The following is a 17,641-nucleotide window of genomic DNA, read 5'->3' as shown; positions in this document are numbered from 1 at the left end:
TTGTGATTGCTCCACACTTTGAGTCTCTCTGATCTCCATAGCCACGGAAGAGAAAGCTTTGAAAACTTCTATCAAACTGCTCGAATTCCCATCAAACATCATTGTAAAATTATCATCTACCATGCTGGAAATACCCATAGTCACAACATCAAGCGGAACCCTTGAAAGTTTTAGAAAAAACTGTGACAAATTCAACTTAGACTTCTCGAGCGTGACTCCCTGAAGAGAATCATAACCCTTCTTACCTTCCATGGCCTTGGTGGACCCCCTCTTGGCCATTGAAACTCCATGCTACAGGTTTCATCCACAACCAGTGCAGCGACAACACCTTCCTCGTTGACCAACGACCCTCTAATTCATTCACAATCGCTACAACTTACTATTTTTTCTCTGTGCAACGCCAGATCGAGCTTCCTCTTCATCATTCCAGTGGGAGCCAGACCTAAGCTATTCATTTGACAAGATCACCATTTTCTGCCTCATCCTAGGTTTCAATGCTCACCTTTACCGTCTCCATCAATTCTACATCCCAAGCAAATTTGGGACTTTCATTCCTGACACAATTTGTGGCCTCTTCACCTTTCAACTCCTCAAGTTCACAATCATTTATGACACCTCTAATCAATTTGAATTCACGGCTTCCTTTGCACCAACGTTTCTTTTGGTTTGTCCTTGTCTCAAGCATCTTCATTCTCATTCTGTCACGATTAACCATCTCATGTTACCGCCATAACCCAGACATCCATTGCCTAGATTGTGCTCTTGTAATTCTTCATATCTTGCAGGATACTCAATTATGGAATCCACGAAGATGCCACTGATATTTCCTTCACCGGGTTCCACTGCCAAATAAATTACTACACCGTAACCAAGCTACTTTGCGTACTTTGTTGACTTTTTTGGCTACCAACACTTCTCGTCTAGTGTCATTGTCTTGGTTTGCCACCTGCATTCAACCACTTTCATTATGCCACAATCCAACTCAGGTTTTTTATAGCACTCAAATTCAATGATCATCGCAATAGAGCTTCAGTAGCCATCTTTGATGTGCACCGATCAAGTGTGCTACAAATCTTGTGTCCCACACTCAGATCTCATTTTGATCCACTCACGCTGCATACTCCCTCTACAAAGATCGGGTTGTGAATGATGCTCCCCAAATGCCCCCTATGAACTCTGCCCTTGATCAAGCTTGATCCCTTTCACAAACTCGTGTGCCTCCAATGCCTCCCAGATCTGCTCCTATGCAATCAACATTTGAGCCCATGCATGTTTCTTTGTACCCAGCAATCATCTCCTATACTCGTACTTACGCCTCCACCAACGTTTCTTGGCCCAGAACATCCTTCGAGCTACGCATTATAGGTTGTTGTGACCGTTAAGAAATATTGCCTTTAAGGGAGCCTCGGAAGGACATTCAATCTCTACTGCAAATAAACAAGCTATGTGTTTATCTCTTTATGGCACTTGATTCATTAGGGCCTAAACCCTTAACAACTAAAGCATCCTTCTAAAGCCAAAAATGGCTCTGATACCAATTGTTGAGAATTTACTGGCGAGATAAATTAATTATGGAGATTTACCAAGAGGAACAACCAACAACAAAACACATAAACAATACACACAATATTTAACCGGGAAAAACCCCAACTCCAGGGAAAACCCACCATAATGAAATTTCATTATCCTTGGCCAAAACCCTAGCCAACCAAGACAAGGTAGCCTTCACCTCACCTCCTTGACCTACATTACAATGAATTCATCGCAACCTGTTATAGGCTCCATTACATTCAATACCATGGGCACACTATACCATGTGCCCAAAAAACCACTAATGTTTGACTCAATCAAATTTTACTCTTTCCCTGAGTCCAGTTTACCTAACACTATCCTATCCTAAACTAAATAGTACAGGGTCGATTCATGTAAAATGAAACTTCCAATGCAATTGTAGACATTGCTTTCGACCTATGGGTCAAAAGATGTGATCGTGTAAAACCCAAATAAAATGAAATGCAGTGAAAAGGATAAACAATGCAGACAACTGCACTGACAAATAGAAACAGGGGGTGCAATCACAATGGTGTGACACACTCAACTGCTCTATCAAACAAAAGACTCAACACCAACATTAATTACTAGGTCTATGACCATACAAGACTCAATTAAAAGCATGCAAGCACTAGCCACAAGGCATAGGTATCGACTAATAAGATTCTTCAAGGGAATCTACAATGGGATCATGGAAACAATCTTTAGAAAAACTTTGACAAGAAAAATGATCAAAGGCAAATCCATATCGTAGGTAATATCAATAGGTGACCATAATTTGTGTTGTCATGCGAATTAAAATCTCTGATGGATGATGCAGTTGGTAGGTTAGATTGCATGATCTGCAATTCATTAAAATCACTCTTTGTTTGCACATAGCAGTTAAATATTTGCTTGAGGTGGGATGTATTGATTGAAGTTCCACAGACACATTGAATTTTTGACCCTGAGGGTTTAAAATTTTTATGTGAAGAAAGCGGGAATCCCTCAAGAAATAGTCGACATCCCATGATATGACATTAACAACAAGATCTTGCGAGAAAACCTTAAATTGACTAATATCACAAATGTCATTAAGGCAACAGGTACCTAACATAACATTCAACATAGGCGGAATTGTCTGACTCACCTAACTTAACTTTGAAATCTAAGAAAACATGGTCAATTTCTTATCTAAACAAGATTCATCATTCAAATCATGAGATTCATAAGGGAATTGAGGTTGATCAGATATATTTTTGAGATTAACACAAAAATCCTCAATGATAAGCATGTCATCTTCTTGATCAAAAGGAGATATACTTGAAAGAAAATCTTCAATGATCACATCATACTCCATTTGAAACTTTCGAAAATCTGAATCTTCTTGTGGGAACAAATATTCATCCATGAGACTTGAACAATCATCACCATACAATTCAGAAAAAAGGAAATCATCAGGGTCATGGTTGTCCAAGGATTCAATTTGATTAACAAGTTGAGGGTCGACAAGAGGAGTATCAAGATTTGAAGATGATTGATTGATAAGATCAAACAAACCATCATCAAGGGAAAGGTGAAAGAAAAATCAATTCTTCATCAACAAATTGATCTTCCGATTTAATGTTCAATTAGGGTTGAAAACATAGAACATCAAAACAAGGGGGACAAGGAACAAAAATCATATCATGTTCTTCCTTGGGATGTTGAAATTTGTTTTGATTGAAAGAACATTATGAATACTTTCAAAAGATTTTATTGACATCCTAACTAGGAAACGAAACTTTTCATCCAACAATTGTCAGTCCTCATCCTCATCTAGAAATTCATAACAAATATGAAGGAATCGGTTAAAAAAATGTTCAAGAGATTCATTCGATTCCATTCTAAGTTGATCAATTTCATTAATAACATCTTGATATTCATATTTATCGAAAACACGATGAATCTCGTTAACCAATTTCTTAAAAGATGAGATAGAAGCAGTGGGTAAATAATAGCACCATTTCTTTGCACGAACTCCAAGGTAAGGGTAAGCAACCATGCGAGAATTTTTTCTGAATAAACACGAATTGAAAAGTAAAATTAAATAGACTCAATTACGTAATCAAGTACGGTTGTCAGACCCTTGCCATCGAATTTCAAATGTGACAAGCCATGTAAAAATTCTGCGGGGATTGAAAGATCTAAAGCATCAGAAAAACACCTCGGGATTATGATTTGGGATGAAGGTATTAAAGGTAAGAGATTCAGACAGAGTTCACAAGCTCAACTTCTCATCTGGCCCTCCTTCTAGCACCAAAATATTGATGGTGTTGGATGATGCCAACATGTAAGGGTATCTCCCCGATGTGAAATCCCAATTAGACCTCACATCATTTGGTGTAGGAGTCCCATCTGGCTATATGATCCAGAGACCGTTGGAAAGGTTTCAAAGATATGTCTTGACAATCACACACAAGAGATCATAACACCTCTTTGGGCGGCAAGTATGTATGCTTTGTGAGACACCCAATGTAAGGTGCATGGGGGAACTTCCACGACTGGTAAAGGAAAACGAGCTTCCGGTTACAAAAGTAATGCCAACATGTAAAGGGATCCCCCCAATGTGAAGTCCCAATTAGACCTTACATCGTTTGGTGTAGGAGTCCCATCCGACTATACGATCTGGCCATTTTTGGAAAGGTTTCAAAGATATGTCTTGGTTACAATCACACAAAAGAGATCGCAACACCTCTTTGGGTAGCAAATATGTAAGCTTTGTGAGTGATCTGGAAGTTATCCAGGACAAAGAATTAAAGCTATTATAGACTCATGTGCATGGATGTGCCTATGTTACTTTATGCAATGGACCGATAAGATTGCTAGAATACATAGACACTGAGGCAGTTAGAGAAAACATAACAGGAAAACATGTAAACACAACAAGTTTAATAAGGAGTTCACCCAATGCTCCTGGGCTACGTCTCCTGGTCCAGCCTTCAGTGGTGGCCTCTCTATTATGTTTTCAAGCAGAGTTTTTACAACAGTGAGCTCAATTCGAGTCTCACTAAACAGATAAAAATCAGTAGGACTGGAGTACACAGACTCTCCTTATTGAAACACGACCTCTACTGGTCACAGTAGCATGACAGGCCTATGCCAAGGAGTTCACTTGAATCTCTCAAGCCTTCTCTGGAGTACACAGACTCTCTGACTCTCTCGGGCTCTGACTGGCTCGATATTGCCTTCAGGTCAGCTCGGCTTCTACTCTTTATTCTCTACTCTTAGCTTTCTTACTGCCCTCTCTTGTTGTCGTTGTTGTCGTGCTCTGCTCCTGTCAGTTCATGGCTTTAAAGCCAATCTGTTCTTTGACTGTTCATCTCTGCTTCCCAGCTTTCTGGTTTCCCTGCCTTTGTCCGTTCGAATTCCTCTGCTCTGCGTCATCATCACTAGGTAATGCCTCGTAGGGAGGTGGCCACCTGTTTCCTAACGAACTGAGTGTCAGATTCCTTAAATCATATTTGAATGGCCGTTAATTGCGTTTGCTTCAATATTTCCTGTGAAACACGAATCTTTTGCCAACTCATCATCCACGTCGGACTTCAAATCCCCTATAATCTTGCTTTATAACTTCACCAAATCCGGTCATTTATTGGGATGCGCCTTTGTCGTTGATCTGGGCCCCCCAGATCCTACGGTCATCGTTCATATCGGGCGGGCAAGTTGCATGACATTTACCTGTCTGATGCGGGCGGTTTTCTCTCTCATCCGCCAAACGTGTGTCACTCGATGTGTGGCATCGGGCGGGACTCAGTCAAAACTGCTTACCGCCTCGAGGCCTTCCGATATCCTATCGGTTTGTGGAATCCCGCGCTACGGAACCGAATGCATTACTTTTCCGCATTTCATAGTCTTTTTGGATTCGAGCACTTCAGGGCTTTCCTTCACTGAGGGGGACACCCTGCGACATGCGATTAGCGCTTATCAGAATCTCCCTCTGTTTCTCGAATTAGCCTCCGGTTTTTCCAATTTGTGATAGTGCGCGTTACCATGGTCCAACAGTCTGTGCGCTCAACCGAGGGTCCTCGTTGCTCCGCTCTGGCCACAACTGCAACTGTCACGAGGATTCCTTCTAATAGCTTGATTTTTCTAAGACTTTGAATTTTTTGGCATAATTTGAAAGAGTTTATGAAAACTTAGAGAGTATTTAGGATCCAATTTGGATCAATGAGACACCCAATGTAAGGTGCATGGGGGAACTTGCATGACCAGTAAAGGAAAACAAGCCTCTAATTACAAAAGCAATAGTACTATCCTCAAGGGAGACCCGAGAACAAAGAGAAAGGCTTGTTGATTACTTGCATATTAGTCTACATAATTAACAACAATCATGAAAGCATAACAACACTTATTCAACAATAACCATAGTTAAGCAACAAATTAGTTCATTAAACTTAGTATGTAATTAAAGAAGTGTCGGCTCATAGAGCTTTCGATTATGAATGAAAGATCCCAATTTTATTGTTACATAGATGAAACACTAGATCCAGTATTGGAACATGAAGCCACAACTTGCTTCTCCAAAGAACGATCTATCTCCTATGCACTACAAGAGAATCCAAGGAAAGACTCCAAAAATACACGTTGTTAGCTTGAGTTATGAGGAGTTATTTATAATTAACGGAAATGACCTTTGAGATTCCTCATGACTCGTTAACTTTTATGATTGGTCATATTCTATACATGATGTTTTACATTCTATATGTGGCTATTCACATTCCATGTGTCTCTTGGACTTCATTACATACCATTTATTACAAAAGACAAATTACATATGAGATACCAATAGCAACTCTATCACAATGCTTTACAGTGAAACAACAATATTTTGTTATCTCATGAATGCGAAAGGAGATTACAGACATAGGTCGAAAACTCTAATATAGACTTGTCGAGTGACTGATACTTTATTCGCTTCAGTTATGAAAACTGGATGATTTACATTCTATATGTGGTTATTCACATTCCATGTGTCTCTTGGACTTCATTACATACCATTCATTGCAAAATACAAATTACATATGAGATAACAATAGCAACTCTAGCACAATTCTTTACAGTGAAACACCAATATTCTACTATCTCATGAATGTGGAAGGAGATTACAGACACAGGTCGAAAACTCTGATATAGACTTGTCGAGTGACTAATACTTTATTCGCTTCAGTTATGACAACTGGGCACAATCTAGCATCACTCTTGAGAAGAAGAGGAGAAGAGAATTTCGACTAATTGCCAAAAAAATTAGAACAACTCGGATACCAATAGAAACTCTAGGACAATGCTTTATAGTTAAACACCAATACAATAACAACTCTAGCACAATGCTTTACAGTTAAACACCAATATTCTATTATCTCATGAATGCGGAATGAGATTACAAACATAGGTCAAAAACTCTGTTATAGACTTGTCGAGTGACTGATACTTTATTCGCTTCAGTTATGACAATTGGGTGCAATCTAGCATCACTCTTGAGAAGAAGAGGAGAAGAGAATTCTGACTGATTGCTCAAAAACTAGAACAACTCAGATTGAATAATATGAGGGACACAGCCTCCCATTTATAAGATTCATATATGGTGTCCGGTAATTACATGACCAGTGAGTGTCAGTTCAACTATAGATTCGGGTGCAAGTGTACAACTTGCATTATCTCGTCCCTTAAAATCCCAAAACATATGGGGATTGAATCAGAGACATAATAAAGCAAATTAAACTGAGGCCCACAAACACTTATGTCAAGCTGATTGGATCGTTGCTCATGTGTAAGGTCTGTTGCGTAGTTGAGATATTCAGGCTTGTGTTCAATACCAAACTCGTAAGGGTCAAGCCACACTACCCATCGCATGATGCAAACATTGTTGTCAGCTAGGTCACGGTTTTCTTTTATCATGCCAGGCATGATCTTCAGGTCGATACATACCAGAAATTTAATTGGTTTCAAATAAAGCCTGAAATGTGTGATACTCTTTATGGCTTGAAGGATAGTTCAGTTCAGCTCTGTGGAATGTTCTTGAGGCGTAGCCGCATATCTCTTCAATTCCATTGATGCATTCAAGAAGAATGCCTCCCCATGCTACATTAGATGCATCAGTTTCAAGGATATAGGATCCTTCATCAGTAGGGAGCTTTAGAGGAGGAAGTGACTGGACTTTCTCCTTGATATTTTTCACCACTTCAGTCATGGCTGAATTCCATGGGATCGGTGACTTCTTTAGGCACTACTGCAGGACGACTAAGTCTTGGGCCTATCCTTTGTAGAATCGTCTGATGTAATTCAAACTTCCAAGAAACCATTGCAGCTGGGTTTTGTCGGGGATCTGCTCTGGGAAATTTTGTAGGTTCAGAAGAACATGATCTTGCAGCGTAATACTGCCATTTGTAATCTTCAACCCTAAGAACTCTATATCTGTTAATCCAATCTCCATCTTGGATTTGGACAAAGCTAGTCCATGCTTAACACAATGCTCACAAAATATCTACAGGTGCCTCTGGTGTTCCTGGATGTTCTTGGAGCAGACAAGTAAATCATCTATATAAATGATCAACCAATCTAAACCTTTGAAAACATCTTCCATTCGCTTATGGAATTCAGAGGGAGCATTCTTTAAGCCGAAAGGCATTACCTTCCACTGGTATTGTCCATGCGAGACAATGAAGGTTGTTTTGTAATGATCTTGGACAGCTATTCCGATTTGGTAGAAACTAGACTTTAGGTCGAATTTGTTGAAGATGTTACAACCTTTCATCTTCTGGAGAAGTGCTTCTTGATTTGGCAAAGGATATACCATATTATTTAGCATTGCATTGAGGGGTTTGTAGTTTATCACCATGCGCGGTTGGCCTCTTTTGATTTTAGAATGTTTATTCACATAGAAGGCTCGGCAGGCCCATGGGCTCTTTGCTGGTTCGATCAAACCTTTTTCGAGGAGATCAACAATCTCCTTCTAGAAATAATCCAACTCTGTTGGACTCATCAAAGCAGTTGATGCTTTCTGTGGGCGGATCTAGATATCATCTGCATATGGAAGATCGATCACATACTTTTCTCTTGCCCAAAAAGCATTGGGGATGTCCGATGAACATTGTTGGATTATCTTCTCGGAAATGTCTTTCAGATAATCATGTCGATGAGTTGTGGCAAACGAAATGATTTGTGCCTTCTTTTGGACATCAACAGGCTTTGGTTGTTCTTGTTTCTGTATACGGGGAATAGAGAATGTACAAGAAGTCTTAAGGGGAACATGTACAGGCTTACCAAAAATAGTAAGAGTAAACAGTAATTTCTGATAATCAATTGAAACAGGGGACCAACGAGTAAAGAACTCGGATCCAAGAATGATGTTTGCAGGGATATCATCTAATTCTAAGAATGTACATTGGACAGAATGGGTCTGAATAGAGACCAGGAAATCAATGACTTGGTGAGGAAGAGAAAACAGAGAACTGGTAATACTGGCTCCACCCTCCATTGATTTCTCCCAATAAAAGGGAGGAATGGAAAAATGTCAAGCTAAATTGAGTTGGGCGTCGGAATCAAGTAAACAATCCAATGAATAAGGTTTACAATCGGGGGGACAAAAAGTAAGGGGAATATACAATTTGGGTTGGCAAGCGAGAGAGAGTGACTTACCAGGATAGAGTTGTGACAGATCAGGGGAATCAGGTTGTTGTGCATAACCAGGGGTAGGCGAGATAGGGGAAGGAGGTTCCGGACTGTCGAGAGTCATAGTTGCAATTTGTTCTAAATCCTCATCAGAGGAGTCAACAACTTCTTTTTCAATCTGGTGCAACTGTGTTTTGAGAACCTAGATCTCAGCGGCAAGGGATTTGATCTTTGCTTGCTTGTCATGAATCTGCATACGCAAAGAAGTGCAAGAAGCACACTTGACATGCTATCACTCTGTGTGATTGGCCGGATGGTCAGCATAACACTCATCTTGATGCTAGTGGGATGGAACCAAATAGGCTAGTTCCTTTCCCTTTTGCTTAGTCGTCATCTGACTGGACGATTCAATGCGGTCATGGCGGCCATAATGCGTTGGATCTCATCATGAAGATTCATGCAAAGATTCATCTGCCATGGTGGCGTTTCTGCAAGTTTTTGCTGAAGTTATGCAAGTCGTTTGTTAGGCATAGAAAACATGCAAAATTTATAAGACTGCAAACTATCATCATCGTTAGAACTTTCATGAAAACCTATAATGGGGTTTCCATCTTCTTCGGGCTTGGAGTCACTGTCAGGATAGTATATTTCTTCAGTTAGTTCGTCATCAAGATCACAATAGAATAGATCCCACATGGCTGGTTCTAGTGTGTCTTGAAATAAGGCCGCAAGCTTAGGCTTACGAGATTTCTGGGGGCATTCATTTGCCCAATGACCTTCCTTGTTACAGATGTAACATCAGACTGATTTTGACTGTCTTGCGATGTCTTAGGAAAGGTCTTTTCTTTTGGAAGGGCTTCCTTCCAGGCTGAAATGGCTTCTTGTAAGCTTTTGGCTGAAACTTACTCTATGGCAACCAATGCTTCTTGGGATGATCTCTAGATTTGCAAGAGCATTTGGGATCGTGGTTAAAGGGTCCCTTCCCCCAGTTGGGCATCTGGCCAACTATTGTTGCAGACCTTATTGGAAAAGATCTTATTGTACTCCTTGAAGTCAGTCATAACACGTTTGGCTAAACAATGTTCCTCGATGACTTTCTTTATGTGGCCATGCACCATTGCTAGGGTCATGCCATCTAAGGAGAGATGTTTTTCCTCGAAATATTTGTTAATGGTTGTGGGAAGAACACCAGGCATACTCTGGATATACCGTTTGAGGTATGCAATATTTGAATAGGACTTAGATCGAATGATCCAATCTTGCATTTGGCAGAAATATTCTTCCATAAGACCAATATTGCCTAACTGGTTAGACATGAACAGTTCACTGTAATGGTCTGGGTCTTCATCAACTATAAGGCCGACAAATTGTGCACGGACGGCAATAAGTAACTGAACTACAGGATCAGTGTGAGCAAGGATGGCTTCCTTAGCTTCTATAGAGGCATAATGCCACCAGGTATGGGCAAGGCCACCAAATCCATTGACGATCAGTTGAGCTATACTGCGGAGAGAAAGGGTAGGGTCATCCACCTGTTTTTCGTTGCCCAGCTATTGAGGAGATTAATGGCATTCTCCATTTCAAGTTTGGGCTGGAAATTGGGAAAAAACATAGGTTCCTGCGGCATGGCCTGAATGGCTGCCGACATTGCTAAAACACCAGTTGTTATGACGAAAATTGGTCTGGATGTTTCACCTTGGGTAATCCGCAGAGGGACTCCCGGTTCCTATTTGACATAAACCAGGAACTATTTGACTTGGGCCTCTGTGAGAGCAGGACCCTTTTCTTGCACCTGTTGCAAGAAAGATAGGATGGTTGAATTGGCTTCATTGATTTCTTCAACCAATTCTTGTGTTTCCTTCTCTTCTGTCATTTGGGTCCCAAATTTCCAAGTGGGTAGTTCATGACTAGCCAGACTAAAACTGCAGGGTCGTTTTAGCTTATGTTTGAGGTCATATATAAACATCGCAAATTTGGTGGGTTTGTCTAACACCGAATAATATGGTGTGGGTACCTTGGCTCCTAATTTTTTTATGATTGGAGTCTAGATAGACAAAATGGAGAAAATTGTTGTCAGTCGTTGTTCTAACTTTGCATGGGAAACTGTTAGGACTGAGATATTAGCAACTTTGTGGTCTAGCAATTCGAGTCTTGCTAGTAGCTTCTTGCACACTTTTTTTCTTCAGAGACTGCTTGTTTGACCTTGAGGATGTCTCTGTGCAAATCATCTATGTTCTTTGACTCTAGGTCAAGCTGTAGATTTGCATAATTAAGTTGTGTTGTGGTAGTACCTGATGCAGTAGATGTCGGTACTGTGGCATAAGGGACGAATTCCCTTTTCTTCTGACCATCATTATCAAACTATCGAAAGGAAATGTAGGGTAAGTTCCTGCCAGGAACATACGATTCTTCTCCTGTAGAGACCTTAACAGTTTTGGAGGTTTGTTCTCTGGGAAGCAGAGAAAACATTAGGATGTGAGGTCGGTTGGGTTGAGCAACTTGGCTCAACTTCTATATCACAGTTGATTGCAGGTTGGACACTACTGATGTTGACCTTTGTGTTTTGTAACAAGCTCGGTGCCTTGGGGCATAGAGCTTGAGGGATACTCCTTGACCATTTCTGCAACCTTTTCTCTGAACGTTGTCTGAACTTGTGGTGGTAACTGGAAACACTGTGAGGCTAGATTGAAAGTAATGGGCCTAGCTTTCACAATTCTCTGGTTATCTTCCAAAAAGGTGGATTCTCAATACTGGTCGTATTTGGTTTCCCAAAGTTCAAGGTGTTGGATTCCAGTACACTCAAATATTATGGGAGTCGTGGATTTATTGGAACCAAATTCCACCTCACTTACAAGATGTGAAGTCTGACAGATCTGGGGCTAGAGTGGAGGCACGCTGTCATTGCCGAAATGGACGACGATCAAAGTTTTAAGCTAAATTATTTTGGACTGGTGTTTCATGTCAAAGCCTTGTGGATGAATATAGGCTTGGAGGAGGTCATAGATGTATGGATCATCTAAAGAGACAGAGTACTTGGGGTAAATTGTGCCAAAGGTTGGTCCATCATGAAGGGGACTGGCAAAGCCACCGATGATTGCATCAGATAGCTGGTTATGCCGAGTGTCTATGACAACGCATAAGTTGTTAACATTCATGTATGGTCTTACAAGGGCATTGAGGCCAAAACAGATGGCGTCAAGATGACAGTATTTATAGCCATGGGATTTTGCCCAGTCGATCTGCAACTTTTCGAGCAAGGGGATTTGGGTAGGTTCATCCTAAGATGTAAAACTAACATCAATAGAATGAAGCTGAATCTAAGAAGATGCAAAATATTTATAAAATGGCATGTTTAGGCCTATAGGACTTATTTTGAATCAGTGAGTCGTCTACACTTTTATTCTCTGATTGACATGTGGCACACGATTTTTTTTAATGGAAATGAGGATTTGAAAACAACTCTCGTCGTTAGTTTTTCATAACAGGAGGACAACGGTTTCTTGAATCAGTACTACTTTATTTTTAATCTACACTTTCACTATACTTCTGACATCTGGCGCACAAATTTTTATTAACTTAGCTTGACATTTGCCCATTGAGAACTGCCCGATTGCTGCTGATCTCTATACCCGATCGATTCTCGACCTCCTCGACCTGGAGACCTACAAGAGCCAGAACACCAAGACCTAGGGACGTGAACCGAAAGACCGCAGTGGAAAAAACTATCTGCTGTGATCGATCTATCTTCCCGCCTGCCTAAGATATTCAAAGTTACTATATATTTTTATTTGCCTCATGACTTGCCTCGTGTGTGTAACCTCATGACTGGGAACTTGACTGGCCTATTGGATCTTTTTCTTTCAAGGAAAAATCTGACAGAGCCCGCAGGTCATAGATCAGTATCTACCTTATATAATTGTTAAACCCAATATTGTAGAAAGCTAAAGAAAGGACCTACAATGCTCTGGGTCTCTCCAAAACAGCATAGTTGCATTTTAGGTCAGTACTTGACATCTGCCCATTCATTATTGCTCTGGGTCTCTCCGAAATAGCATAACTGCATTTTAAGTCTATACTCCCAGCTCCATAATGATTTTCATTGTGTGCACAACCTGCTTCCGATTCATGTTGTGCACGACATGGTTCATTTCTGCTATGCACACAACCTGCTTCTGATTTATGTTGTGCACGCACTGCTTCCATGAAAATGAACACTTCTCTGTCATCTCGCGTCACAACTCATCAGCGACCCAACCATTTATCAATTCATCATCCTGCGATTCACAGCTCATCAACAACCCAACCCTTTATCAGTTCATCATCCTACGATTCACATCTCATCAGCAACCCAACCCTTTATTAGTTCATCATCCATCCTGTGATTCAAGGAAATGGAGACCGACTGAGATCGTGTTCAGTATAGCAAAGCTTCTGTGTTCAGAATCTCACAAACAATCCAAGGAAACCAAAGAATAAGCTTGGTTCGTGTTCAATATAGTAGTTTCGGTGGATTTAGGTAAGCGTTAAAACATTTTTATCTCGGAACTGTTGAAGAATCCAACTTTGTTGTTTTTGTTGCATAGTGTAAAGTTGACAACATATTCTGGCAATATATCCATGTTCATGTGGTTACTCCAAACAATGTAGCGCTTCAGATTTTTACGATCATCTACACCAGTATCAAATTGTTCACTACTGGGATGAAACTGTTGTGAACCATGCTTGCCCTGCTCTATATTCCCCATTATCACACGGTACAACACCGTGTGTTATTCGGCAAGGGCTAACCAGCCATATATTGAGTCATAAATGCCCTTGCCAGCTATGTATGTCAATCAAGTTATGGGGCGCATACATATCCATAGGCATCGGACTCCGGCGGCCACCTCGCGTTTCCGATGACCCACGCGGGACCCACCCCGTCTCGTTCAATAACATAATTCCGAGAACTATTTTCGCGCGCTACCATAACTCTGTAACCAGAACCACTGTGCTCTGCAACCCAGTGCCCGCAGGACTAAAGCGCTGCGCGCCACCGAAACTCTGCAACCAGAACCACTGTGCTTTGCAACCCAGTGCCTGCCGGACTGAGCTCTGTTACCGCGAGGTATATTCCTGCACCGTCTCTGCAAATGAATGGAACGTGGTTTTAAACATTCATTTAGTTTTAAATATGTTTTAAAGACTGCTAAAACCCTCGCATTCTCTCAACATTCTGTAATTATAAATCTCTTTGTTTGCTTAAGGAGTTCGATTCACATTTTTTATAATCACTGTTTTAAAGACTGCTAAAACCCTCGCATTCTCTCAACATTCTGTAATTATAAATCTCTTTGTTTTCTTAAGGAGTTCGATTCGCATTTTTTATAATCACGATGTTCCCATCCGTAATTTGTTAGGGTTCCAAAGGATATGCCGATCCGTACTTTATTTGGTATCCAGTGTTTGCATTTTTTATTTGGTAACGTTTTAAATAACGTAAAGGCCTCATTTATAGGGTTTTGCATTTCATATTAACCAACGGTTTGGCTAGATTGATCGACTGTGTAGAAACCCATACACAATTATTTCTCTATTAATCTACAGGAAAATCTTCACATCATGAATAGAAAATCGTTGAAACAAAAGGGTAATGAAAGCTCCGCTGCTATCGAGTAGTTTATGTGAATGATCCGCATTAAAATTGAGCACAAAACCATAGATTATAATCATGCAGAGCCAAACTTGTAGCTGAAGGAGATAAAGAATAAGAAGAATGGCCAACGAATATGGGGTTTATCCACTCTCTGAAGTCTATAAAAGAATATGAAACAGATAAAAGAATATCCACTCTATGAATGACATGAATGAATCCCATCACCATATGGGGTTTATCCACTCTATACGAAACAGAAAAAAAGAATATAGGCCTCTTTCAGAAGGGCATATGATCCTTCCATATGGAGGAGTAGTTCTAAAGATTAATTTTTCTATATACTAACTTTGAATTTTGGTGTAATCTTCTAATCTGAGGCATTCAAGTTCCAAACTGAGCATAACATAAAATCTACTCATTCCAACAGCCATTTAAGTTTGATATCCATCTTTTACCTGCTCTCTTCTGCACTGAAATGATACATAGATACACTCAAATACACCACCCATAACATTTATTACTATTAACACTCCTGCTTTGATTCGTCATTATGCTAGCCTGCGTAATTTATAGAAAAATGGAGGCTTCAGTCAGTCGAGTTTTTCATTTATCTAAAGAAATTTCTATATTTTTTGGAGCAGGTAAATAATTGTTGAATATATCTGATGTCTTTGCAGTGCAGTGGTTTCTAATGGTCAAATTGAAGATAGATGGAAGAAACATGCAAACAAAATGACAAAAATACAATGGACAAAGAGATCTGTCAGTGTACCAAAGAGCCACCGGGGGGAAACAAATAAAATGGAAATTCCAGCGTCTGAACAATGCAACTCTGTACAAACACCAATGGTTGCTGAAAGTTTATTTGAGCTTTCTTTGGAAAAGGGAGTGGACGACAAGGATAAATCCATTTTTGATAAGCCACGAGAAATTACTGCAATACCTTTTGAAAAGGCTCCCACAGAAATGGTGCATGCCACAAGAATGATAAGGTCACAATCAGTCAAGTTAATAGATCCCTACAGCTGTTTTCCAAATTTAGCTGAAAAGAATTATTTGGACCAGCCTGGCTCATTTGTACTTTCTGCATCCATGAAAGGCTCTGTTTCATCTACTGGGGAACCTCTGTCAAACTTAGACTCCATCAAGGAGATTCCATTCAGAGAAGAAAAATGCATTGCCAGCTTGCAAACTGCCAGTTGGGAAGAGCTGCAGCCAAGAGGTGAACTAGATGAATGGTTGGGCACTGCAGCCTCTGCAGCTCAGCTTGAAAATCAATCATCTTCCAGCACTTTGCTCCAATGGTGGCAGCATCCATTTGATTGATGAAGCTTGATACATCTGCAGAGATTCATTTCAGAACATTGCTGGTGGTGATCCGGGATTCATAATAGATCAGTACTTGAGAAACATTTTACATCTTTGATGATAAGTAGACTTCTACTAAGGCAGGAGCAGCTTGCTGTCCCTGTTGTAGTAGTATGTTTACTGCACAACTTTGTGACAAATGTATGATAAAAGGGCAATTGGACATTAGCTGCAGAGCTAACAGTCACCCCTCTTGTAAATTTGATTCAATATTACTTACAACCGAATTTATTCAGCTACATATATGATTTCTTAACGGCTTATTTCATTTACAATCTTGTTTGTGTGAATATTTTTCCTTTTCAGTTTGGCCAGAACATTATATATATATATCAACCAGGACTATACCCTGTTCTCATATATTGATATAGCACATATATTGAAGGACAGTTTTACAAGTTACGACAACATCACAGGGCACATGACTTTTTAATAGATCAGTACTTGAGAAACATTTTACATCTTTTGATGATAAGTAGACTTCTACTAAGGCAGGAGCAGCTTGCTGTCCCTGTTGTAGTAGTATGTTTACTGCACAACTTTGTGACAAATGTATGATAAAAGGGCAATTGGACATTAGCTGCAGAGCTAACACTCACCCCTCTTGTAAATTTGATTCAATATTACTTACAACCGAATTTATTCAGCCACATATATGATTTCTTAACGGCTTATTTCGCTTACAATCTTTTTTGTGTGAATATTTTTCCTTTTCAGTTTGGCCAGAACATTATATATATAAATCAACCAGGACTATACCCTGTTCTCATATATTGATATAACACATATATTGAAGGACAGTTTTACAAGTTACAATCTTGTTTGTGTGAATATTTTTCCTTTTCAGTGTGCCTTTTTAATATATATCTCCAGGCCCTTCAACTCAATTACCCTTGCCCCTCTTTTCCATTTTGAAACAAGGTTTTAAAACCCAACCATTATGCTAATTTTGCAGACTGGTTTTTCAGTTCCCTCTTTAGGTTCTGTTAGTGGTTTCTTCGATTCCCTGTTCTCTGTTAAAATACTGGTATATAACTTTCTTTGCCATCCTCATATTATATATAAACAAGTGCCACACCAATAAACAAGTGCTCTGCAACCCGCAACAAGTGGTGTGCACAGGACAATATATTAAAAACAACATCCTTTGCCAAAAACTTCAAGAAAAATAGCATCCAACATACCATAGTAGCATATTAACGAGTTTATATGTTACATCAGTGATAAAATAGTACATCTTTGAAGAGAGACATTAGAAATATGTACAAAGCGATATACCTAAAATACAATAACCATACAAATATTTTACACAAGCATTGAATTATGGTTACCACTGCTCCAATTAAATGAAGCTTCTTTTGCTACAACTCATTCGCATCTAACAGATTCAATACATATTATGATTCTGCTTATGTTTTCAGGGTTTCTATTCATAAAGCACATCCATACGTAATGCTT

At 39.8% G+C, this 17,641-nt stretch overlaps 1 long non-coding RNA gene across 1 annotated transcript; it reads left to right on the top strand.

Moving 5' to 3' along the window:
* Positions 1-14,162: 14,162 nt before the first annotated feature.
* Positions 14,163-16,439, top strand: LOC149259217 (uncharacterized). The gene is made up of 2 exons (XR_016246976.1): positions 14,163-14,287; positions 15,493-16,439. It is a non-coding gene; the product is annotated as an uncharacterized LOC149259217 (long non-coding RNA).
* Positions 16,440-17,641: the final 1,202 nt, after the last annotated feature.

This window comes from Pinus tabuliformis, chromosome 6 (genome assembly GCF_031772625.1).
Source record: "Pinus tabuliformis cultivar Carrire ecotype Pingquan chromosome 6, CPIR1, whole genome shotgun sequence".
NCBI classification, from domain to species: domain Eukaryota; kingdom Viridiplantae; phylum Streptophyta; class Pinopsida; order Pinales; family Pinaceae; genus Pinus; species Pinus tabuliformis.
Note: the sequence above shows the minus strand (reverse complement) of the source record. Positions and strands in the feature narration are given on the sequence as shown.